The 27,016-nt window shown below is 38.9% G+C and overlaps 1 protein-coding gene across 1 annotated transcript in view; it reads right to left on the bottom strand.

The window, feature by feature from the left end:
• The window catches only part of MRTFA (myocardin related transcription factor A), a 196,412-nt gene that overhangs the window by 152,737 nt on the left and 16,659 nt on the right, over positions 1-27,016 (bottom strand). The window contains exon 2 of the mRNA XM_064590573.1: positions 10,277-10,338. The gene's annotated coding sequence lies outside the window, so the exon portion shown is untranslated. The remainder of the gene's footprint in view (positions 1-10,276; positions 10,339-27,016) is intronic.

Raw genomic sequence — 27,016 nt, 5'->3', positions numbered from 1 at the left:
ATAATAAATGCCATCACAAAAAGCCCATCATACTCTGTGGTAAAATACTGAAGTTCTTCTACTAAGATCAAGAACAAGTTAATGATGCCTACTTTCACCACTTCTACTTAACATACTGGAAGTCCTAACCAGAGCAATTCAGCAAAGGAAAATAATAAATAGATAGATAGATAGATAGATAGATAGATAGATGGATGGCATCCAAATCACAAAGGAAGAAGCAAAATCATCCCTGTTTGCAGACACAACATGATCTTATACACAGAAAATCCCAAAGACTCTACAAAAAATACTGTTAGAACCAGTAAGCGAATTCAGTAAAGTTGCAGGATACAAAATCAGCATATACTAATAAATGAACTACCTAAAAAGGAAATTATTAAGAATTCCATTTACAACAGCATCAGAAAGAATAAAATACTAAGGAATAAATTTAAGGAAGTAAAAGACTTATTTGCTGAAAACTATAAAACCTTGATGAAAGAAATTAAAGACACAAATGAATGGAAAGTCATCCCATGTTTGTGGACTGGAAGAATTATTATTATTAAAATGTCCAGGGGCGCCTGGATGGCTCAGTCGTTAAGCATCTGCCTTTGGCTCAGGTCATGATCCCAGGGTCCTGGGATCGAGCCCCGCATCAGGCTCCCTGCTCAGCCAGGAAGCCTGCTTCTTCCTCTCCCACTCCCCCTGCTTGTGTTCCCTCTCTCGCTATGTCTCTCTGTCAAATAAATAAATAAAATCTTTTTAAAAAATAAAATAAAATAAAATAAAATGTCCATACTACCCAAAGCGATTAACAGAGTCGACGAAATTTCTATCAAAATCCCAATAGTATTTCTCACAGAAACAGAAAAAAAAAGTCTAAAATCCATATAAAACAACAAAAAACTCCATATAGCCAAAACAATCTTGAAAAAGAACAAAGCTGGAGGCATTACATTTCCTGATTTCAAGAAAACTAGGTATCAACATGCAAAAGAATGAATCTGGGGACGTCTGGGTGTCTCAGTTGGTTAAGTGTCTACCTTGCGCTCAGGTCGCGATCCCAGGGTCCTGGGATAGAGCCCTGCATTGGACTCCCCACTGGCATGCTTTCTCTCTCTCAAATAAATAAATAAAATCTTAAAACAAAACAAGATCACCTTTAAAAAAAAAAAAAGAATTTGGACCCTCATCTTACACCATACATCAAATCAAATCAAAATGGATTAAAGACTTAAATGTAAGACCTGAAACTGTGAAACTCCTAGAAGAAAACATAGGGGGAAAGCTTCATGACATTTGTCATGGCAATGACTTCACAGATAGGATACCAAAGCACAGGTAACAAAAGCAAAAACAGACCAATGGAACTATACCAAACTAAAAAGCTTCTACACAGCAAAGGAAACAATTAGCAGAGGAAAAAGGCAAGCTACAGAATGAGAATAAAGTATCTGTAAACCACATATCTGATAAGGGGTTAGTCTCCAAAATATATTAGGAACTCCTACAACTCAATAGCAAAAAAACTAATAACTCAATTTAAAAATAGGCAAAGGACTTGAATAGATAGTTCTCCAAAGAATAGCACAAAACCACAATGAGTTATCACCTCATGCCTATAAGGATGTCTATTATCAAGAAAACAAAAAACAACAAATGTTGACAAGGATGTAGAGAAACTGGAACACTTGTACACTGCTGTGGGATGCAAAATGGTAGCCATCATGATAACAGCATGGAATTTATTCAAAAAAAATAAAAAATAAAACTTCTATATGATCCAGCAATCCCACTTCTGGGTATTTTTCCAAAATAACTGAAGTCAGGATTTTGAAGAGGTAGTAGAACTATTATGTCAGTGCAGCACTCTTCACAATAGGCAAGATGTAGAAACAACCTAATAGATTAATGGATTCAAAAAAATGAAGTATAGACATACAATGGAATATTATTCAGCCTTAAAAAAGAAGGAAATCCTGTAATATGCAATAACACAGATGAACCTTGAAGACTTTATGCTAAGGAAAATAAGCCAGTCAGTCACAGAAGGACAAATACCACCACAAATACCATGGTTTCACTTATACGAGATACCTAAAATTGTCAAACTTGGGTTCCTGACTGGCTCAGCTGGAAGAGCATGTGCCTCTTGATCTGGGGGTCATAAATTCAAGCCCCACACTGGGTGTAGAGGTTACTAAAAAAAATAGCTTTTTTTAAGTTTTTTTTTTTTTTTGGAGAAAGAGAGTGAAAGAAAGAGAGAGCACAAGAGGGGGTAGGGTTAGAGGGAGACGGAGAAGCAGACTCTGCAGAGCAGACAGCCTGACGCGGGACTCGATCCCCAGGACTCTGGGATCATGACCTGAGCCAAAGGCAGACGCTTAACTGACTGAGCCACCCAGGCACCCCATAAATAAACTTTAAAAAAAAAAAACTGTCAAATTCATAGAAGAAAAGAGTAAAATAGTGGTTGCCAGGGGCTAGGGAGAAGATTAAAGAGGAAGCTGCTAATCAATGTGTATAAAATTTCAGTTAAGCAAGATAAATAAGTTCTAGAGATGTGCTGTATAACATTGTACATATAGATAACATTACTGTGTTGTACACTTAAAAATCTATTAAGAGGGCAGATCTCATCTTAAGTGTTCTTATAATAAAATAAATTTTAAAAAAGAAAACAAAAAGTCACAATTGGGATATATTTTAAAGCTTGGGTTAGAATCTCAAGAACATATATCCTAAGGCAGTATTTTTCAAATTGCAATTTGTAATACACTGGTCACATAATCAATTTAATAGACCAAGATCAACATTTTGCAATTAAATAAAATAAAAACTATCAGATTGTACCACATGTAGTAAGGGTATTATTTCATAAAACTTTTGTCTCAGGTATCTATATACTTATGCATACAATTGGGTGCCAATATAAAATACGTCTCTAATTATGAGTCATAGCCAAAAACGCTTGAGAAACCATGCCTAGAAGCTGTGGATACTTATCTTCCCTAAAATCTTTGTCAAAGTCCTTCATTAGGCTCAAGTGAAACAAGCTACAACAAGTTTAATTACATTCCTAATATAATCTTATTGATCTGCCAAAAAAATACATTACTTGGTCTTTGGAGGAAAAAAAAAAGAGCAGTACAAGCAATATTCAAGTATCACTGGAATGCCGGGCATAAATTATGTTATTTCTACCAATCATGGAGATACACAGATTACTAAAGAAATACAACACCAATTTTCTTTAACCACCACACAATTTTAACGATTCAACTACTCCTAATTTTAGGGGTTAAGCACCATCAATGTATACTTACTTTCTGAATTTTCAGGAAAATACCTTACTCTCCCAAATGAGAAAATATGGCCTAATTCTCCTTGAAGAATACATAGTATATACTACAGCTCTGAAATATTTCTTCAGAAAACTTCCTGTCTTAAGCAATAATCTTTTTTTAATAACTGAGATAAAATAAAACTGTCTCTACCAATTCACCAAGTCTTTAGGTTCAAGTGATGGTGCGTTGGGCTCCGTGCTCAGCAGGGAGTCGGCTTCAGATTCTCTCTCTCTTCCTCTCCCTCTGCCCCTCTGCCCTGCACTCGTGCTCTCCCTCTCCTCTAAAATAAATAAATAAATCCTAAAAAAAAAAAAGAATCATTCTCTTTGGTAAAAGAAAGAAAAGAAAAGAAAGGAGTCAAGAAACAGAAGTCATGGAGCAGAATAGGGATTCAGACCACTGTGACTCAAACCTCTATCTTCCTGTCCTTATAACCCCAAGGACAAACATCCTATTGGCAAGAACCAAGTAAGCAACGTTCTGTGTGCAGAAACAGTGAGTATTCACTCACCCATCAATATTTATTAAATATCTATGTGTCAGACTCCATGGCAGCAGCATAGCAGTACAAGTAAGAACACAGACTCTGGACTCAGAGTGTGTAAGTTCAAATCCGAGCATTACCAAATCCGAGCTCTACCATTTGCTATTTGTGTACCTTTCAGCAAACTACTCAATCTCTCTGTGCTTTGATATCTTCATTTTTAAAGGGAAGATAATAACAGTACCTAATTTAAAGGGTTTTTATGAAGATTAGATGACATAACAAATGTAAAAATGCCAGGCATCTGGGTGGCTCAGCTGGCTCAGTGGGGAGTCTGCTTCTCCCTCTCCTTCGGTCTCTCTCCCGAGCTTGTGCTCTCTAATAAAATCTTAAAAAAATAAAAATTAAAAAAAAAGCTCTTATATTATTATTGGTTTCCTGTTTATTTGTTACTTGTTTTTAAAGGGAATCATTTACCTGGTTATTTCTTTGTATATATAGGTATTTGTTAATTGGAGAATTCTGCTCTGTACATGAATGTTCAGATGCTTGGTAAGTAAGGTAAATGAATATTCTAGTACACCTGAACTTTTAAAAGTTTTTTTTTTTAAAGATTTTAAGTAATCTCTACAACCAGTGTGGGGCTTGAACTTATAACCCTGAGATCAAGAGTGGAATGCTCTACTGATTGAGTCAGCCAGCCGCCCCGAACTTTTAAAAGTTTTGTTGGAGGATTAGTTCTCTATTTCAGCATAGTAAACTATTCTAAAACTCAGCAGCTTAAAACAGTAATAAACATTATCTCCTATAGTTTCTGTGGCTCAGGAATATGGGAGCAGCTTAACAGTGATTCTGGCTATGAGGCTGCACTCATGTTTGCTGGGGCTCTCATTATCTGAAGGCTTGACTGGGGCTGGAGAATCCATTTCTAAGCTTACTCACATGGTTGCTGGCAGCAGGTCACGATTTCTCACTGGCTATTGCTGGAGGCCTCAGTTCATTACCAGATGTACTTCTACATAGGATTGCTTGAGTGTTGTCATGACATAGCAGCTGGCTTCTCTCTAGAGCTTTCTGTCTATGAATTTGCCTGTTCTAGACTTTTCATATAAATGGAATCATACAAGATGTGCCCTTTTGTGAGTGGCTTCTTTCATTCAGCATCATGTTTTCAAAGCTCATCTATGTTGTAGCAGGTGTCAGAACTTCATTCCTTCTTAAGGATGAATAATATTTCACTGTATGGATATACCACATTTTAAAAATCCATGTAGTCAGTTAATGGACATCTGAGTTGTTTCTACTCTTTGGCTCTTCTGAATAATGCTGCTATGACCATTTGTGTACAAGTTTTTGTGTGGATGCATGTTTTCGTATTTCTTAGGTATACACCTACGGGTTGAAGTCTGTATAGTTTTATCCCTCTGTATGACTTCAGTAGAATTCTAACTGGACTTGTCACCTCTTTAATTTGCCTTTCACTTTGCTATCCAAGTGATCTTTCAAACATGGAGATTTAATCACATCTTTTTTTTTTTTGATATTTCATCACATCTTATCTCTGTTTCTGTGTTTTCAGTGGCTCCTTGTAGCTTTCAGGAAAAGTCCAAACTCAGCTTATCACACAGGCCATTTATGATCTGGCTCCCACTTTCCTTTAAGTTTTTCCTGCCACACTTTTCATTCTTATTCCCTTAACCTCAACTGATGTCATGCTTTCGTCCATTAAGGTTTTCATGCTTCTACCATTGTCTCAATGGTTTATCACTTTGAATGGGAAATAACTACTTATTCTTTAGAAATCAGCTCTGGTCCCATTTATGATAAACTTTATTACCTTTAATTGATTAATTTTAAGATTTTATTTATTTATTTGAAACAGAGAGAGAGAGTACACAAGCAGGGGAGAGGGGCAGAGGGAGACGGAGAAGCAGAAGCAGACTCCCCGCAGGGAGCCCAATGCAGGGCTAGGAGCTAGATCCGAGGACCCTGGGATCTTGACCTGAGCCGAACGTAGACACTTAACCAACTGAGCCACCCAGGTGCCCCCCTTTATTTAATTTAAATACTCCTTCTCTGTGCTCTTATAATACCATAATACTTCTCATGCTGTTCTCTGGACATTGATTCTTGTTTGTTTCTTCAGGTAGACTGCAGAACCCTGAGAGAAGGAACCATATCTATTAGACTTAATCTCTCTAGGCCTAAGAGTAACACAAAAAAGTAGCTAGTGTCTATTGGGTTGTTTAATACATAAATGCCAGGCAATATTCTAGCATTTTACATTTTTTTTAAGATTTATTTGAAAGATTGAGAGAGAGAGCACATGCAAGAGAGAGCACAAGCGGTGGAGAGGGAGAAGCAAACTCCCCGCTGAGCAAGGAGCCCGATGTGGGGTTCAATCCCAGGACCCTGAGATCACAACCTGAGCCGAAAGCAGACACTTAACTGAATGAACCACCAAGGCGCCCCAATACAAGACTTTTTATTGAAAGACCTGAACCGGGGCGCCTGGGTGGCTCAGTTGTTAAGCATCTGCCTTCGGCTCAGGTCATGATCCCAGCGTCCTGGGATCGAGCCCCACATCGGGCTCCCTGCTCCGCAGGAAGCCTGCTTCTCCTTCTCCCACTCCCCCTGCTTGTGTTCCCTCTCTCACTGTGTCTCTCTCTGTCAAATAATCTTTAAAAAAAAAAAAAGACCTGAACCATTATAAAGTCTTTCAAGGAAAAAAAAGAACACTTCAAATAAAAGCTAAAGGCACTCTTCAAGGTTACACTTCTAAAAAGTGGTAAGAAAATGGAAAAAAAGTGACAAAAGGGTAAATGTTTGACCTGCAATAAGCAACTAATATAAAAATAAGGGGGGGGGGGAATAAGCAATGAGAAAGCTTTGTAGGAAGAAGATTAAACCTGATGCAGAACTTAGCAAAATTTGTAGAGGACATAAAGCTAGAAAGTAGTGTTTCAAGGGATCTCTTTTTTTAATCTAATTAATTAACACATAGTGTATTATTAGTTTCAGAGCTAGAGGTCAGTAATTCCTCAGTCTTATATAATACCCAGTACCCATTACATCCTGTGCCCTCCTTAATGTCCATCACCCAGTTACTCCATCCTCTCATCCCCTTTCCCTCCAGCAACCCTCAATTTGTTTCCTACGATTAAGAGTCTTTTTTTTAATTTAATTTTATTTTATTTTTATTAAGATTTTATTTATTTGACAGAGAGAGACACAGCGAGAGAGGGAACACAAGCAGGGGGAGTGGGAGAGGGAGAAGCAGGCTCCCCGCTGAGCAGGGAGCCTGACACGGGCTCGATCCCAGGACCCTGGGATCATGACCTGAGCTGAAGGCAGACGCTTAACGACTGAGCCACCCAGGCGCCCCTCCTACGATTAAGAGTCTTACAAGGGATCTTTTGGGGGAGCTGGGACTGTAACACTGGAGTGTAGTAACGGTTGCACAACTCTACAAGTTTACTAAAAATCACTGACTTATACACTTCAAATAGGCAAATTTAGCAGTATATAAATTACACACCAATAAAGCTGTTTCTTAAAAAGTGGTATTTGTTTGCTGAAGCAAGAAGGGAGAATTTCATTATTAGAATTTCTCTGACTGAAGAAAGGAAGCAGCAAAGAGAAAAAGTACAATAATTCATTCTACAGACAGGAAAATAAAAATGTCACTGGGTTACTCTCTATAAACCTTGCTTAGACCACAAAAGCTTACCATCTTAAGAGTAAAAAGACAACAGATTTAGAGAATGTGGAATCAGGGGAAGGAATACTCCAACTTAATTTCCTATCACCTAGGAGAGAAGTAACAATTTATTCTGATCCCACATTATTGCATATGCCTGAGATGTAGAGATGGTACCTCCTATCAGAGAAGAATTTCAAGAGGAAATTTAAAAGCAGAAAATCAAATCCAGAATCATCTTAAAAGAATGTATGACAATTTCTTACCAGCAAGATGACAACAGTCAATTCCCTCAGCCAGCAAACATCCAAATAGGGGGGTTTTTGTTATTTTTGGAGAAGATTAATTTGCACTGGTTGAGGGCCTTTTGCAGAAGCTGTCCGAGACAGCAGCACTGCATTTTACTTACCCGTGTGCAACTACAGAGATCAAGCGAAACTGCACCTATAAACAACCACAATTCACATCTGCTTTGAGCTATGAAAATATTAACCTACTCTGACCTCCCCTGCATCAACTTCAGCAAAGCCTGGGTCAAGAGTCTCAACTTCCCAAAACAGCGCAGGTGTCTCTAATTTCAGACCTGCTAGTCTCCTTTCTGCCTTTGGCTAAATTAGTAGCCAAGTCTGTTTTTATTTTCTAGATAAAAACAAGAACAAAAAATTCCACTAACTCATGTAGGTATTTTCTTTTTTTCTTCATAAAAGAAGGTTCCAGCAGACATAAATGGAGTAACATGTATCAGTATCTAATTCTCCTTCCTCTAAATGGCTACAATAAAGGTCAAAAGAGCTCAAAGCAGTAATATCCATGATGTTATACACTCAGACTTGAAAAAGTATATCGATGAACTTTATATATTTCAATAAAAGAACACAGTGTGAAAACAGCATGCCTAATAGCATTTACAGTAGCATGCCTAATCCTTAGTAGCATTCAGTAAATTTTAGTTGCTTTCCTTTCCATTAATTCTTACAGTATTTCCATGAAATAGTTCCTGTTTATTACTACCCCAATAAAAAGCAGGAAAACAGAAAGAAGGGAATTTTCTGACTGACCACCCAGACCAGACCCCAACATTCAGGCCTCTAGATAATAATGAAGGGGATTCGGGGCGCCTGGGTGGCTCAGTCGTTGAGCGTCTGCCTTCGGCTCAGGTCACGATCCCAGGGTCCTGGGATCGAGCCCCGCATCGGGCTCCCGGCTCAGCAGGGAGCCTGCTTCTCCCTCTCCCACTCCCCCTGCTTGTGTTCCCTCTCTCGCTGTGTCTCTCTCTGTCAAATAAATAAATAAAATCTTTAAAAAAAAAAATAATAATAATAATAATGAAGGGGATTCATCTGCAGAAGTTAAACTTTTTTTTTTTTCTTTTCAAGATTTTATTCATTTGAGACAGAGAGAGAGAGAGAGAGCATGAGCAGGGGGAGAGGCAAAGGAGAGGGAGAAGCAGGCTCCCAGCCAAGCCAGGAGCCAGAGGCAGGGCTCGATCCCAGGATCCTGGGATCATGACCTGAGTCGAAGGCAGACGCTTAACCATCTGAGCCACCCAGGCACCCCAAGCAGAAGTTAAATTTTCATCAACCCTCCCTACCTCACTTCCTAGGCAGTAGTGTCAATTCCAAGGACCATGGTTCCCTTTGCTACAGAAAGTAGCTCAAGGGGGACCTGGCTGGCTTAGTTGGTAGAGCATGCAACTCTTGATCTCAGGGTCGCGAGTTCAAGCCTGACATTGGACATAAAGCTTATTTAAAAAAAAAAGGTAACTCAACTGTTTTTCCTTGTAGCAATGTATTTATGATTACTGTTCTTTCTGACTGAGAGACAAGCTGTCTCAAAAACTTTTGCTGTTCTATGTGCAGGTGCAACAAGAGTCCAAGGCTGTCATCAACCCACAGAACCCTATACACAAGTTTATAAGATTCCTGGTTAGGGGGATTGTAGGGAGTAGTGTCATTATTTTTTTTTTGGCTATCAAGTTCACTCTCTGAGTGATCCAAGTTTCCTGCACCAATGAGCAATGGGATCTCCACAAACCTAAGACCACAGAAAACTATAACTACACGTGAACTAGCACTACCTTACTTTGACAGGAAATGTTCTGACAGAAATAGGTTTGCAAAGCTGTGTGAAGCTGCCATCTATAGCTTTTTGTGGGCATCTGACACAAGACAGATACAGGAACCCAAGCCGTATCTGGTATATTTGTGTTTAGCCCAGAGCTTAAGACAGGAACACAAGCATGCTGTGTCAAATCAAACTAGTGGTTGCAGATAGACAGATTCTGTCATCAGTAACAAAATTTTATAATTGCCATGATGGCCTGGCTACTGTCAAAACAGGCCCCTTGTTGGTTTAGTCTACCATTCACATAAGCTACTGAGTGTCAGAGTGACCAGAAGAATTAGTTAGCCTGTCAGCCATTACCCCAAGTTGGTTTACATAATGGCTCTAATACAAGAACTTCTGCCCTCCAAAGACTGGATCATGGTTTGTATAAGCATGTGTGTGAATTCATGGTTCTGTTCTATAACCACCAAAATTTTTAACTGCTTGTGCTGTTTCTTGGCATTCAATAAATTCTAACAAGATACTAGACATAGTCCACAACATTAGATAATCAATGATGACAAACCATCATGGGGCTATGAGAGTGCTTCCCTAAACAATAATCCAATCTGATCTATTCTAGTTCAGAACTTAAAATACTAACAAAACAGCTTAGGAAAGGAGCAGGAAAAAGTAAATAAACCTGGGACCTACCTTGTTTACAACTCCCACAGACAGATGAAATTCAATTCCATGCCAATCATACCCCTCGATCACTAAAACACAAACAGAAAAATAAAAGTTCATGCAATATAAGCAGTGCTTCCAGTTCCTAAAGGGCATCTGGTTTCAAAGGCATGAAGCTGTTTATCTCCTTTCTATCTTCTTCATGCCTACAACAGGGGGTGAGCTCTGTCCCTGGCAAAAAGACCCAAATAGAGTTAAATAATAGCTAACACTTCACTGAGCACTTATTATATATGCCAGGCACTGTTCTTAGTGCTTAAAATGTACTAATTTAATCCTCAACAACCCTGAGATAATTATTCTTATTAAGTCATTTTAAGTCTAAATCACAACTGACCTGTAGCTCTGAAAATTGCTCTTACTGGTGTTAAGAAATGGCTTTTAAATAAATGTAGGTGATCTCAACCACTGTAGCTGGGCTGTTTCGATGGTTGATATATCTACAAATGTTCCATATTCATCCATTCATTATGTGTCTCTTGAGTTCCCACAATGTGCTGAGCACTATACCAGGTGCTAAAGAGGATTCATCCTCTGTCCTTCAGAATAAACTAGCTGGGGAGATCAGGCTAGACTACAAGAAATGGTGTGCCCTTTTACGAGGTACACTCTTTTGCACAATCATTCAGTAAAAATAATAAACTTTGAGAAAAGGGGATGAAAGCTTCACATAAAAGCTGGACCTTTAAAAATAGGTACATCAGCAAAGAGAGGAGAAAGGCTTTTCAGGCAAGGAAATGAGAACAAAAACATGGTGGCAGGTACAGGCACTATGTATGTGAGGTCCTTCATAATCTGATCCCACCCAGCCACTGATCTCCCTTCCCTTCCCCATTAGCTGTACCATACTTCTTACTTCTGGGATACACAGTCTTTGATAGTTCCACTGTTTTCCTACTGCATAAAATGCTCTTCCTTTTTTCCGGGTAGGTAACATGAACTAATTTTAGTATACAGTAGGCACTCAGTACAATATAGCCAGTTAGAAATAATTTTTATTATTAAAGATCTAATTGAAATATTTTTCTAAAGCCTTCCAATTCCCCAGAGTTAATCTACTTGCCTCCCCACCACACTCACATGGCATTTGTCCATTTTTCCATTAGAGCGATAAAACATTTTATTGTCCCCAGGTTTCACTTTTTCTTTTTCTCTTACTTTTCTGAACAGAAACCATCTTTCATACAACTCAATGTGCCCCAAGACCTAACACCGTGTCTGGCACATAACAGGTGCCCATTATATTCTTGTTGACTGAAATACCAATTGACTCAAATTTACAAAATAAATTATAAAAGGATTCCTCTAAAAGTCAGTTCCTTTAGTACATTTAAGTGATTTAGTTTGTCAAAATCTAATGCACTTTTACATTTTCATGAATACATCTGCCACATAATTATGCCAACAATTCAGGTACAAAAAGTCAAAGCGGATTCACTAAAAACTACCAAGCTCACTAGTTTTTGCTTGACAACAAAATGAAGTCCTCATTCATGCCAAATGAGACAGAAGAAATTAACTGAATTGATAATTTAGATATTGTGGCTGGAGACCATACTCACTGAAATAGTGCCACAGCTTCGTATGCTGTCTGTATGTTTAAATAGGTATTTATATTGGCTTTAGTCATGGATCGTAGAGGTTACAAATTTAGAAGTCCAATCATAAATCCAAGATTTATTTATAGAAACTTTCCATATGGTAGGAGTTTAAGAAGTAAAACAGCAGCGTTTTTGCCTGCTGAAAGCAGAGGGTAGCAGAGCGCCAAAGGAATAAACCCTCTCCTGACTCTGCTCTTGGCACTGTTTAAAGCAAAGGAAGAAATGTGCAGGGCAAGCAAGAGCCTTACTGAAAATCAGTCACCCAGGGCAACGGGCATTTTGAATGTGCTATTTAAGGCTTAAATATTAATTTTATACATGCCCATGTTCATTTAAAGCACAACTTGTGGCTTGGAACTTTAAAAATGCTCTGATGTGCTAGTTTGTCCACATATTAATGGAGTCAGCCAGGTTTTAACATGCCAAGCTTAAAATACTCTCTAAATCATTATGCAAAGGTATGAACTCAATCCTTTATTCTCAGGAAAAGGCACTTAGGGGAGAAAGACTAAAGCAGTAGTATTTCAAGGGAAGCCATACCAGAAAAAGCCAACTCCTACAGAGTGATGAGTTATCTTTTAAAAGTAAATAAATAGAAAGAAGATAAAAGATAATGACAAATTACTTAACAATTATTAATATCAAAATGAGATCCAAGATTTTTTTATTTTATTTTATTTTTTTTATTTTTTTTAAAGATTTTTTTTATATATTTTGAGAGAGAGAGAATGAGAGACAGAGAGCATGAGAGAGGGCCAGAGGGAGAAGCAGACTCCCTGCCGAGCAGGGAGCCCGATGCGGGACTCGATCCTGGGACTCCAGGATCATGACCTGAGCTGAAGGCAGTCGCTTAACCAACTGAGCCACCCAGGTGCCCGAGATCCAGGATTTTTAGTTCAATGTTGTCAGAGAATGTATTTTGAAACTGATTTCTACACAAGACCATCTTATAAAAAGGTTGTTTTAGTCATCCACTGACCAAGCCCCTTTAGAATCCAAGTCTTATGTTACATTGAAATGAGTTATATTTTTATGTGAACAGTATTGTAAGCAAAGTTCTTCTAATCTTTTATATTACTGGCTTTAGAGAAATGCCAATAAAACCTAGAATGACTAAAACTTTATAACTAAACCTTGGAAGTTTACACATCCAATCCCTTCATTCTCAGTTGAGAAACCAGAGTAGAAGACGTTCAGTGACTTGGTAACAGAAACACTTGGGCCAGAATCTGATTACTAGTGCAGTGTATTTATCCTACTACATACTACAGAACATACTGCTTTATTAAAACAGAAATGTTTTGGAAATAACAACAGAAGAAAAATTTAAATACCTACACTCTTTCCCTAACTTTGGAAAAGAATTTAAAAATTAGATGTGTGCGCCCTAAAGTTTTGGGAAGGCTGTTCCTTAAAAATGTAGGCATTTAAAAATTCTAACAGTTATTTTCAAGGCTTATGACTCAAAACATGCTCACAGAGAATCTACTGGAAGCGCAGCTTTTAAAAGTTTCCCTTACATTCCAAAGGAAATGAGAATAATTTTTACAATCTAAGTAAGATGACATTGTCCTCATCTTCTAAAATATAAACTTCACACACACAAAAATAAGCAATTGCACAGAATTCAGGGTCTTCTTTCAAACAAGCAGTTCATCTGAAAGAATGCTACTGTCTCATTTGGGGAGAAAAAGATGCAAAGAATAAAAGGAAAGTAATTAAAAAATGGTATGAAAGGGAAAAAAAGGAAAAGGAGGAAAGAGGAAAGACAATCAATACAAAGGTTTGATTCTGAGATCAAAACCGGAAGAGAAAAAACAATTCCTAATTAAATGAATGACCTGCAGTTTTTAAGCAGTCAGCCTTAACAAGGTGTGGTCACATACCTCCTACCTCCTCGAACTGAACACCTATGAGAAAAACCTTAATCTCATTCTGTCTGATCCCCCTACTTACTCTTTCTTCCACTTCCAAAGAGCAGTAAGTGTACTAGGCCTCCTGGAGAAAGTGGAGGAGTCAGAAAGGTCAGCCCATGTAACCCCTCAGAGTCTTGGTACTGGGTGGACCTAGGAGAGAGTCAAGAGAGGCTCAGTGGGGAGCCTGCTTCTCCTCTGCCTGCCACTCCTCCTGCTTGTGCACGTTCTCTCTCACTCTCTGACAAATAAATAAATAAAATCTTTAAAAAAAAAAAAAAGAATGTCCTTTTTAAGGCTAAATAAATTCTACTGTATGTACATTACCACATTTCGTTATCCATTCATCAGTGGAGGGCCATTTAGGTTGTTTCCACCTTTTGGCTATTGTGAATAATGCTGCTGTGAACACTAGTGTACAAGGACCTGTTTAAGTCCCCTCTTTCAATTATTTTGGGCATTACTTAGGAGTAGAATTGCTGGATCCTATGGCAATTTTATGTTTAACTTTTTGAGGAACCACAAAATTGCTTTCCACAGTGGCTGTACCATTGCATAATCTCACCAGTGATACACAAGAGTTCCAGTTTCTCCTCATAGTTTTTTTGATAATAGCTATCCTAACAAGTGTCAAGTGGTACCAAAGGAAAGCGTCCTTCTGCTTATGGCTTTAAAGCATTTTCTATCTGAAGGTGTTCCTATGGCACTAGCCCATCTCCACTCCCCAAAGATGTGTCTTATCTTCTGGCTCTCCATCATGGTTCTCAAGAGCCTACCACTCATTCACTGCACTAGTCACTTCAAATCTTGTCCACTATGACTACCACTATACTCTACTCTGCTTTCTCTGCTTTCCTTGCATATCCTTTCACCTATGCTTCTCAAAAAATGTTGATCTATTTATAACCAGACACTGCCAGTTTCATCAACACACTCCTTCAACTTCTGGAAGAATCAACTACTCCCAGCACTTTTGGCACTTCAAGTCTTCTCAGGAATTGTCAACAATGCTCAAAAATTCTTTCTTGACTATCTAAGGCACTTGCTTTTCTTTTCCTTGGTTTTGGGTTCAGCACTCTTTTGGATGCTTGAAAATGACAGACAGGTCTATAGATAACCAAAGTTTTGTCTAAGTCTACCTGCATTTAAGCAGAGCTTATAGATAAATAAAATGAATACATTAAACTCACTCTCAAGGAATAAAAAAGGAAGCATACAGATCTTAAAATATAATGAACGTTTAGGTGAAAAAAGGTAGATCACAATAAAGGGAATCAGAAGTGTTTGAGGCAAAGGAGTTAAATGTTTACGTAAGATGATTAGGGTAGGCCTCATGAGAAAGTGACCGAAGCAAGATTTGACAGTGATGAGAGTTAGCCATTCAGATATCTAGAGGAAGAGCACTCGGAACAGCCAATACAAAGGCCCTAAGGCAGAAGCAGGACTGTCCCGTTCAAGGAACAGCAAGAATGTGGCTGCAGCAGAGTGAACAAGGGGGATTCGGTAGGTAAGGTCAGAAAGGTTAATAGAAGACCAGATAAGATAAGGCCTTATGGTTAATTCCTCAAGAGTGGAATGGAGAGCCACTGCAGGGCTTCTGAACAGAGGAGTGACGCCCTGAACAGAGGAGTGACATGATCTCACGCAGGTATAATGAGAATGATTCAGGCTGCTGTGCTGAAAATAAAGGAAAGAGTTACGAAGATGGGAAATCAGTTAGGAAATGCTACAATAATCCGGGCAAGAGAGGACAGTGGCTTAGACCACAGTGGTAGCAAGAGTGACGGTGAGAAGTCATTGATTTGGATACATTTTGAACACAGGTCCTGTAAGTTTTCCTGGCAGACTGCATATGGGGTATAAGAGAAATATAAGGTCCAAAGTTTTGACCAGAAAAAAGAGTAGAGGTGCCATAAAATAAGACAGGGAAAGCTGCTGGTGGGAAAAAAGCTTAGAGGAGGAAAATGAATTTAAATGTTTTGTATATGTTGAGTTTGAGACAGCTTCCAACTTTTTAACAAATAAATATAGTCAGGTTGATGAAATAATGGTTTTTAACATTTCTCTTTTACTATCCTGTATTAGATAATAAACCACAGGTTTAATTTAGTGTAGATTCTACAGTTTTACAACAAATTAATTTCAACAGTTACCACATACATGAAAAAAGAAATAGTATGGTGCTGATTAATTCCCAATGACTGACCACATCCTTTAAAGCTTGAAGATCAAGACTGAAATCCACTCCACCTCACAGTCATAGATATGGGGTCAAATCTCAGTAAATGAGGAAGAATAACAAAAGAGAATGAGCTCCTAGCATCTGTTATCAACACTGAATTCTTCATCCTGACTGCAATTGGAAGATTCCAGTGATCCTAACATATCAACTACAGTATGACATAGTCCTCTTATTCTAAACACAAATTTTTCTCTCCCTCTGTTCTCTGGAAGGTCCCAAAAGAAGAAAATGGTTAAGAGTCTGAGAACAAACACCATTTAGGAAGAAAAACAATTCAGAGAGGAGCCTACATCAGAACAGCACCATTCCCATATTCTTCTGGTCCAGGCCATTGGAGAAATCACAAAATCATACCAACTCAAGGATGGAAAGGGATCATGATGTGTCAACAAATATTTTCCAAGTGACCATGTGCTAGATGCTAAGGATACACAGATTAGGGCAAAATCCCTATTCAAGGCACTGTGTACTAAGTACTTTAATAAAGGAATTAACTAACGGTTATGGGAGTATAAAGGCAGGAGTAAAAGAGTGGATTTTCAAAATAAATTGCCAAGAATTAACTTGGGATGATCACCAAATCCACCATCTCCTACCGAAAGACTCACGTGGTGATTGAAGCTAAGGAGGAAGCAAGGCTGCAGCCCTAACAGGGCTGGGACTCGCAGCCTCTTAGAATCAGTCTTGTTCTCTTACATGACTGGTTAAAGAAAATATTAAAGGTGCTTATGATCTTTTCCATCCCTGCTTCATTTCTTATCCACAAAAAACTGGGATCATGAGAAAACACTGTTCTAGTCCAACCATTCACTCAGTGCCAATCTTCAAATTTCACAAGATAGTATTTAATCCTTTAAAATATTTGCTAAAAGAAAAGAGTGCCTCTCTTCCCTTCCCAAAGGAAATGTCTTTTAACCTAGGCTATTTACAGAGGTCTAGGCCACAATTTTAACTTCTAGAATAAAACTAACCATAACCACTTCTAATGTAACTTTTCCTCTGGCCCAAGTTCTAAACCCTCAACCTTCCAAGGCTTAGGAGTCTTTCTAGCTCTGAGTCTTCTGACACTCTTACTTTTCATTTTACTGCTAATTGTGACTCTCAGGAATTCACTCACAAAGAACTACAGGAATTTATCCTATTAATCCACAAACCATATTTCATTTTCATTTTCCAGACAAAATCTCAAAGGCCTGTAATGCACGATGTCAGAAAGTATCATCTGTCTTTATACATCTCCAAAATTATCTCTGACATAGGAGCTTTACTTATTGGTAACCTCTCTCTACCTAAATAGAAACAACCATGATAACATATTCTAACAAACTGCTGCTATCTCAGCAATTACAATGGAGTGTATGCTTTCAATAGTGAGTCAAGCCTTGGGAGTGGTTTAACACATGGAAATTCACCAGCTGGCATCTACAATTAGATTCAAGGAGACAAATGGAATTTTTTTAACAGGTTTTTCCAAGAGTTAACTAGTTCTTAAATTGATTATACCCTTCTGAAGTATTTACAGATGAAATGATATCATGTCTGGGATTTGTTTTAAAATATTGAGGAGGCAGGGGGAGCAAGGTTAAACAAGAATGGTCACATGCTGTGTTGTTTTGTTTTTTAAGATTTTATTTATTTGACAGAGACACAGCAAGAGAGGGAACACAAGCAGGGGGAGTGGGAGAGAGAAAAGCAGGCTTCTTGCTGAGCAGGGAGCCCGATGTGGGGCTTTGCTTGATCCCAGGACCCTGGGATCATGACCTGAGCTGAAGGCAGACGCTTAACAACTGAGCCGCCCAGGCGCCCCAAGAATGGTCATATGTTGATAACTGTTGGAGCTGGGTGATACGGACACGGTGGTGGTTCATTTTATTATTCTCTTTATATGTGTTTGAAATTTTCCAAAATAAAGATCTTTTAAAAATTTATGTCGGGGCGCCTGGGCGGCTCAGTCGTTAAGCGTCTGCCTTTGGCTCGGGTCATGATCCCAGGGTCCTGGGATCGAGCCCCGCATCGGGCTCCCTGCTCTGCCGGAAGCCTGTTTCTTCCTCTCCCCTCCCCCTGCTTGTGTTCCCTCTCTCGCTGTGTCTCTCTCTGTCAAATAAATAAAATCTTTAAAAAATAAAATAAAAATAAAAACTTATGTCATGATACTTAACTTGAAAAACAAAGAACAAAGTAATTCTTGGGACCAATGAGCTCCATAACGTACCAGTGTAAAAACTGTTCTTTTCTTAAGAAACACTTCAATTTTATTTATTTTATTTTTTTTTAAGATTTTATTTATTTATTTATTCATGAGAGACAGAGAGAGAGAGAGAGAGGCAGAGGGAGAAGCAGGCTCCCAAGGAGCAGGGAGCCTGATGTGGGACTCGATCCCAGGACCCTGGGATCATGACCTGAGCCGAAGGCAGACGCTTAACCATCTGAGCCACCCAGGCGCCCAAGAAACACTTCAATTTTAATACTTATTTCTCACTGAACCAATATTTACTGAGCACTACTACTATGTGCCAGACACCAATCTGAGGGCTGAGGATACAATGATAAACTAAATTCTCTCTCCCTCAGGGAATCTAGTAGGGAGTCTACTGTTATAAAAGGCAAGCAAGCACATGGTGTCATAGACCAAACAACAGGGAGACCTAATCCAACCCTAGCCAATCATGAAAAGCTTCCCAGGCACCATCTAAGTTAATTCTGAAAGATACAACCCGAAGAAACAAACTATTTGGGGCACCTGGCTGGCTCAGTCAGTGGAGCACGATCTTGGTGTTGTGAGTTCAAGCCCTGCGCTGGGTGTAGACATTACTTAAAAAAAAAAAAAAGAACCACACACACACAACCAAATCATTTTTTTTGCCCATGTTGACCTTTATCATTTTATAGACTGTCAGATCAACAAGTAAATGCCTGTTCCTTTATGAACTAAAGAATTTCTCTATAAAGCAGAAGTTATCAAATAAGTAATTCACTCAACAAATATTTATTAAATACCCAGCATGTGTCAGCATGTGCTAAATAAAAAGGATAAAACATGGTCTCTAACCTCATAAGGTTTATAATCTTGGAGCATAGGAAGACAAAAACAAGCCATCAAACAGAAAACTACAGTTGGACCCTGAACAATATGGGTTTGAACTGCACAGGTCCCTTGTTCAGACTTTTTTAAATAAATACAGTACTGTAAACATATTTTCTCTTATGATTTTCTTAATAACATTTTCTTCTCTCTAGTTTACTTTATTGTATAAGTACAGCAGTTAAAACACACATAAAGTATATGTTACTGGTAAGGCTATATGCTATCAGTAAGGTTTCTGGTCAACAGGCTATTAAGTTTGGGGAGAGTTAAAACTTACATACGGATTACAACTGCACAGGACTCAGTGCCACTAAGCCACCGGTTGTTCAAGGGTCAACTGTAATTATAAATTTCTCTAAGTTAAAAAGGAAACAAAGGAGGGGCTTTGTGGGCAGAAAGTATTTTTTAGATACGGTGGTAAAGAAAGTTGAAAGAACTAAAGTAAAACCAGCTGATGATAATGGAACTGACTGAAGGGAAAAGGGATATCAAAAAAGTGATGAGAGCAGTATAGATAAAGCAGGCATACAATGTAGGTCATGGGAAGAAATCTGGATTTCATTCTAAATGCAATAGGAAACCATGGAGGGAAGGGTTCTAGGCAGAGAAGTGATGTGATTCAGCTTGTTTTTGTTTTATTTTGTTTTGCTTTAAAGATTTGAGAGAGAGGGCGCCTGGGTGGCTCAGTTGGTTAAGCGACTGCCTTCGGCTCAGGTCATGATCCCAGGGTCCTGGGATCGAGTCCCGCATCGGGCTCCCTGCTCAGCAGGGAGTCTGCTTCTCCCTCTGACTCTCCCCCCTCTCATGCTCTCTCTCTATCTCATTCTCTCTCAAATAAATAAATAAAATCTTAAAAAAAAAAAAAGATCTGAGAGAGAGAGTGAGAGAAAGAGATCACGAGCAAGGGGGAGGGGTAGAGAGAGAAGCAGACTCCCCACTGAGCAGGGAGTCCAACGAAGGATTCGATCCCAGGACCCCTGGATCATGACCCGAGCCAAAGGCAGCCGCTTAACCAACTGAGCCACCCAGGTGCCCTCACCTTATGTTTTTAAGATCATTCCTGCCACTTTGAGGAGAAGGGATTGAAAAAGAATAATAATTTTTACCAAGAACTGTAGATGAGTAAAACCAAAACACCAAAATTTTGGCCAGTGGAAATTATCTCTGCAATTCCAATACCAACCTAAAATCTTTTAGATTGCTATTCAGTCCAAGCTTCACCTACAGGTTTGGGGTTTTTTTTGTTTTGTTTTGGTTTTTTTTAATGCTTACAACTAATGGGTCATGACTTCTGAGATCTCTGGAAAACAGAAACAAGCCCAGATGCCTGGGGGTTAGCATTCTTCTCATTCTCCAATTGCCAGAGTCAGATTAATTTTCATTTACTCATCTCCAATTCCACAATCAGCTTCTTGACTGAAAGGGAATAGGGACTTCCTCCAGTGTTTCAGGCAAAAATAAGCTTTACCAAACATCTGATAAGGAATGTATGTAATTGCACAACCTTTCTTCTCACTGCCAACTATGTTCCAGGTAGGATGAACTCCACTATGAAAACAATTCTAATTTTCCTATCCAAATTTGCTAGATCTTAGAAATCCACCTGAAGCAAATCCACTTAATTCTGCTTTAAAAAAAAAGTTTTCTCATTCCAAAGTCTGAACAAGAATACATTGCTAATAGCATTTGCAATTGATAAGGAAAGAAAAATAAATTCCATTGTCATTTCCTGGGGCATGTGACTAACAATCTTAATAAAAGCACTAACAAACTGAGTGATGCGCCAAGATTTTTTTTTTAAGATTTTATTTATTTATTTGACAGAGAGAGACACAGCGAGAGAGGGAACACAAGCAGGGGGAGAGGAAGAGGGAGAAGCAGGCTTCCCGCCAAGCAGGGAGCCCAATGTGGGGCTCGATCCCAGGACCCTGGGATCATGACCTGAGCCGAAGGCAGCTGCTTAACGACTGAGCCACCCAGGTGCCCGCACCAAGATATTTTATTCAGTTATTTAAACGTCAGAATGGAAGAAGTGAGAGCCAGTACCAACATCTGTAGAATACCCACAAGATTTCTTCACATGATTTCACTCGATCTTGATAACATCCCTACAAGGTAAGTATATCCCCATTTTGTTGATGAGGACAGAGGCCCAGAGAAGTCGACAGTAGCACCACGTCACCCAATGTTAAGTGGCTTCCAATGGTCCATACTCTCTCCATTAAACAAATGTTTAAATAAAGATCTAAATTATAGAAACATGACCAATGTACTAATAGATAAAATAAGTTTATATACGTATGTGTATGTGTTTCATTTGGAGGCCTATCATCAACTGTAATATCTTTCAGTGGGGAAAGCATGTAGGATTCCTACTTGGAGACAGACCACTAGAAAACACCTCTGAAGAGAACGGGAGTTTGTGGCAAGCTATCACAGTTATTTGCTATTTTTTTTTCAATTTTATTTTTAAGTAATCTCTTTTTTTTTTAAGGTATTTATTGATTTATTTGACAGGAAGAGAGCAAGCACAAGCAGGAGGAGGGACAGAGGGAGAAGGAGGCTCCCCACTGAGCAGGGAGCCCGGTGCGGCTGGATCCCAGGACCCTGAGATCATGACCTAAGCCAAAGGCAGCCGCTTAACAATTGAGCCACCCAGGCACCCCAAGATTTTATTTTTAAGTAATCTCTACGCCCAACATGGGGCTCAAACTCACAACCCTGAGATCAAAAGTCACATGCTCTTCCAACCAAGTCAGCCAGGCGCCCCAAGTTATTTGCTCTTAATTAAGCCAAAGGAGCTCCTTCTTAAAGGCAGCATATACTTTCTTAGGGCTGCAGTGACTGCAATGAGTCCCTAACAAAAGCTATAGGGAGACTCATGCACAAGGACCATTCCCAAGTCCAGGAAAGTCTGTAAGTGATTTAGGGTTGGTGACAATGAGTAACATGTACATACAAAAACAACCATTCTATCAACAAAACCAAAGACAGCATAAATGAAAGCACCTAACAGTGGCTAGCAAACAGATACTTAATAAAAACTAATTTCTTCTCACTCTCTGCTCTAAGTTATTTGTATAAAAAATAATAATACTAACTATGCTGGATGGAGCCATAACATCTTACCTAGCTGGGCAAACTGGTGAAATGTTCTTTCTCTCAAACCCAGACAGAGTTTGCCTATCTGGTCCCACATTTGCTAAGAGCAGAGACACAACCAGCAAAATCTCAGAAGTCGGAAGTCTTACCGATTATTTTATTTCCTCCATCAATCAGCAGCACAGCAAACGGACAGAAAGGTATCTTCAAAGTCTCTCCAACAAGTGAGTACAACACAACTCAGCAAAACCACCAAACTACCTTTGCAATCTACATTAGAATCTGCATTTCTCCACTTCTATGCCCACTGAGTGGTCATACACAACCTGGCATATTAAATCATTACTAAACACCTTTCACTAAAACAACTATTCTTTCACTAAAGCAACTTATTTTTCAACTATTTCAATGATTAAATTTTTGAAATGAAATGATCTTTTCTTTAAAAAAAAATTATTTTAGGGGCGCCTGGTGGCTCAGTTGTTAAGCAGCTGCCTTCGGCTCAGGTCATGATCCCAGAGTCCTGGGACTGAGCCCCACATCGGGCTCTCTGCTTGGTGGGAAGCCTGCTTCTCCCTCTCCCTCTCCCCCTGCTTGTATTCCCTCTCTCGCTCTCTCTCTCTCTCTCTCTGTCAAATAAATAAATAAAATCTTTAAAAAAAAAAATTATTTTACGGTTGCCTGGGTGGCTCAGTCAGTTAAGCGTCTGACTCTTGATTGTAGCTCAGGTCATGATCACAGCAGGGTCATGAGATCGAGTCCCACTTTGGGCTCTGCACGGGGCATGGAGCCTGCTTAGGATTCTCTGCCTCTCCCTCTGCCCCTTCCCCCCTCTAAAAAAATTTTTTTTTAAGTTATTTTAAGTTAATTCTATCATTTAGACACTTCTGAGATTCAGACTCTGGGATTAACGATCTACTGTAATTAAGGTTGAGATACTATAAAGTGGTAGTGATTGCTGGAGTGAATACAGTCACAACAGTAAGGATCAAATGAAAATTACGGCAGGGCCCTTAAGGGTCATCTAACGTAATGCTCTTATTTTACAGAGAAAAAAAACTCAGGCCAGAGAGATTAGACAACTTGTTCCAATATTATATAACTTATTAGTGACAGAATGAGGATCTTTAAACCCCAAGCCCACTGATGCTCTGCTGGCCAGCTGACCTCTCTCTAATAATATTAGCTACCACTCATCAGATAATAACAATGTGCCAGGTGCTATACTAAGGGTTTTACATGTGTGATCTCATTTAATCTCACCACAATCCTATGAGGAAGGCATTATCAAGCCTATTTTATACACGAGAAAATCAGAATTCAAATCCAAGTCTGTCTGATGCCAAGTCTTTGGTTTTAACCATTACACTATGTCTACATTCCATTCATTCACTCTCATTCATTCATTCATCAAATACTAAGGAAGTGTAACATGTCAGATATTATCTCAGCCCAAGGGGTACTAGTGATGAAACTGGACAAGGTCCTTGCCATTATGGAGTTTATAGTAACAAGTAAAAATAATCATAATAATAAGCCGTTCAGGCATGACTGATAATTGGTGTGGGGAAAAACAGTCATGTGATAATATCAACAAAGACAACACTATGCTACCCATCATACATGAAATCACTAAACATGTACAAGACTACCACTTCACACCCATTATGATGTCTACTATCAAACAACAACAACAACAACAACAAAAAACACCCATACACAAAATAACCAGGATTGGTAAGGATGTGGAGAAGTTGGAACCTTTGTGCACTGCTGACAGGAATGTAAAATGAAAGTACATTTAATCCTGGGATAGTGAAAATGACTAAAGAAGATTCTGAACTCACTGAAGATAAGAGGTATTTGAAACAGGATACTCTCTGAATGGCAGATAAACGAATGTCCTTCTTTAGTTTGATATTAATTCTAGGTTGGGCTTAAAAAGAAACAGTTCTGACAGAGAAATCAGAGAAATCTGTCAATGAGGACAATAGATTCTTTCGAATTAAAATAAACTACCAAGATCACACACATATGCAATTCCAATATCCACTTTTTTCCCCATTCCTACGTTCTTGTTAAATTTCTCTCAGTCCCTCTGACGTCTCAGCACAGAGACATCCTCGGACTACTGCACAGGTAAAGGCAGTTCATTAAGCTCTCTTACTGGACTCAGATTGCTTCTATGGGAACTGCCTCCTCTTAAGTTCCTGGGCTATTATCAGATAGAAGCAACTCTTAATCTCCCTGGCTTCCTTTTCAGGGGAATGTGCCAAGGAAAAATGAAGGAGAAAAGACCTCGGTCCACGGTTATCTAAAGTACTATACTTTCATCCATTACAGACTCTGTACTGCATGTTATTCAGCTTCATGCTAGAATTTACCATCAATCTTTATTTACTCAACTCACTTGGTACAACTCTTACAATAGATACATGGAGGAAAAAAAAGTTATCAGTTAGGAGCAGATACTATCCCTCAATGAACTATGATATTAACAGGAAGAAAAGGTCTTAAAAAAAAGAAATGTGACAATGAAAAAAGAAAAATTGGAAAAGAGCACTATAGGGAGAGGAAAATCTGAAAACAAGTTCGAGATCAGATGACATTATATTAATCAAGAAGAGTTGTTTTGTAAAGGAGGTAAGCCTGAGGCTAACTTTAAAAAATGGGCAAAGATGGGGGGCTCCTGGCTGGCTCAGTTGAAGAGCACACAACTCTTCATCTCAGGGTTGTGAGTTTGAGGTCCACACTGGGTGCAGAGATTACTTAAATAAACTTAAAAAAAAAAAATTCCAAACACCATTAAAAAAAAAAATGTGCAAGGACACAGTTCGGAGAATTAGGAGGAAGAAAGCTGTTCAGAGAATTCAGGGCAGCCTGATCACAGTCAAGAACGTAATAATTATCAGGACAGAATTATGACCAGTGTTTTTAAAGTTCTGATTGAAAAAACATGTAATAATTCTGCTTGGTGACCTGTAAAAGTCTACATAATCAAGTTTGATGAAGACAGCATACAACGACAGACTAACTGAAGACCAAGAAACAATGTGGTTCTAGCAACCAAATTAAGTTAGGTCACTCATCCCTCACAGACTCTAAATCAGAAAGGAAGAAATCTGCCATTTCTATAGCTATACCAGAATGATATTCTGAAATGTTTTCCTTCCTCTCATTTGAAAAGTTATAATGAACAGAGTCTATTATTAAGCCCATGCTATTTTCCACAGATAGCAGTGTAAATGTACCAGACAAAGAAACGGTAGCTGAAACAGATTCTAAGCAAGAAGAGCTTATCCAGCCTTTGTTTTTTAAACTGAATGTTAATTTCACATATATAATCAAGGGACATTTGTGTAATTCTTCAGAGTTAGCAATTACTTTATTTAGGCAGGGTTTTACATGTGGTAGATGCTCAGTAACTATTTGAATGAGTGAATAACCTCATTTGTACTCAAGGTACTACTGCCAGGAGAAGCCAAATTAACTCTATAAAATGACTGAAGCTGAAAAACCGCAGGAGGATGAAGAATGGGGTATTTTCTTACAATGGTGCTGCAATTATTCGTCCACCCACTCATTCAACAGAAATCTGAAGACCTATTATGGGCCAGGCATTTTTGTACTGTGCACATGTGTTGGGGGGTACATAGATCAGCTGTTAGATACTGGCTGACCTCAGCCAAATTTGGCATACAAACACCTTGTGTTTAGTCCACAGAATGTTGACCAACAGTATTTTTTTAAAATCAACTTTGATGTATACTCTACTTACAATAAAATGCACCCATTTTAAGTGTACAGTTCAATGAGTTCAATGAGTTCTGACAAATGCACATTCTTGTGTAATCACCACTCCCAATCAAGAAAAAAACATTCCTATCACTCATGTCTTTTTGTAGTCAATCTCCCCCCCACCCACTCCACTCCAGTCATAAGCAACCACTGATCTAATTTCTATTACTATATATTAGTTTTGCCTATTCTAGAACCTCAATGTAAATGAAACCAATATATGGGGTGCCTGGGTGGCTCAGTCATTTAGTGTCTGCCTTCGGCTCAGGTCATGATCCCAGGGTCCTGGGATCGAGCCCTGCATCGGGCTCCCTGCTCGGCGGGAAGCCTGCTTCTCCCTCTCTCACTCCCCCTGCTTGTGTTCCCTCTCTCGCTGTGTCTCTCTCTGTCTAAATAAATAAAATGTTGGGCGCCTGGGTGGCTCAGTTGGTTAAGCGACTGCCTTCGGCTCAGGTCATGATCCTGGAGTCCCTGGATCGAGTCCCGCATTGGGCTCCCTGCTCGGCAGGGAGTCTGCTTTGCCCTCTGACCCTATCCCCTCTCACGTGTTCTCTCTCATTCTCTCTCTCTCTCAAAATAAATAAAATCTTAAAATAAATAAATAAAATGTTAAACAAACAAACAAACAAACAAATAAATAAATGAAACCAATATGGAGCGCCTGAGGCATAGTCGGTTGAGCATTCGACTCTTGGTTTCTGCCTGGGGCATGATCTCGGGGTCATGGGATCAAGCCCCACTTCGGGTTCCACGCTCAGCATGGAGTCTGCTTGGGATTCTCTCTCCCTCTCCCTCTGCTCCTTCTGCTCGTGCTCTAATAGATAAATAAATATTTTAAAAATTTATTTAAAAAAAGAAATATATAAATCAGTGTTTCTCACTTCTCTCACTCAACATACTTTTTGAGATTCATTCACATTGCTGTATCTGTAATTCACTGTTTAATCCAGTTTGCCTACCTATTCA

Source organism: Mirounga angustirostris, unplaced genomic scaffold (genome assembly GCF_029215605.1).
Source record: "Mirounga angustirostris isolate CCGP_5_RB_7025 unplaced genomic scaffold, mMirAng1.0.hap1 SCAF_5, whole genome shotgun sequence".
Lineage (NCBI taxonomy): Eukaryota > Metazoa > Chordata > Mammalia > Carnivora > Phocidae > Mirounga > Mirounga angustirostris.
Note: the sequence above shows the minus strand (reverse complement) of the source record. Positions and strands in the feature narration are given on the sequence as shown.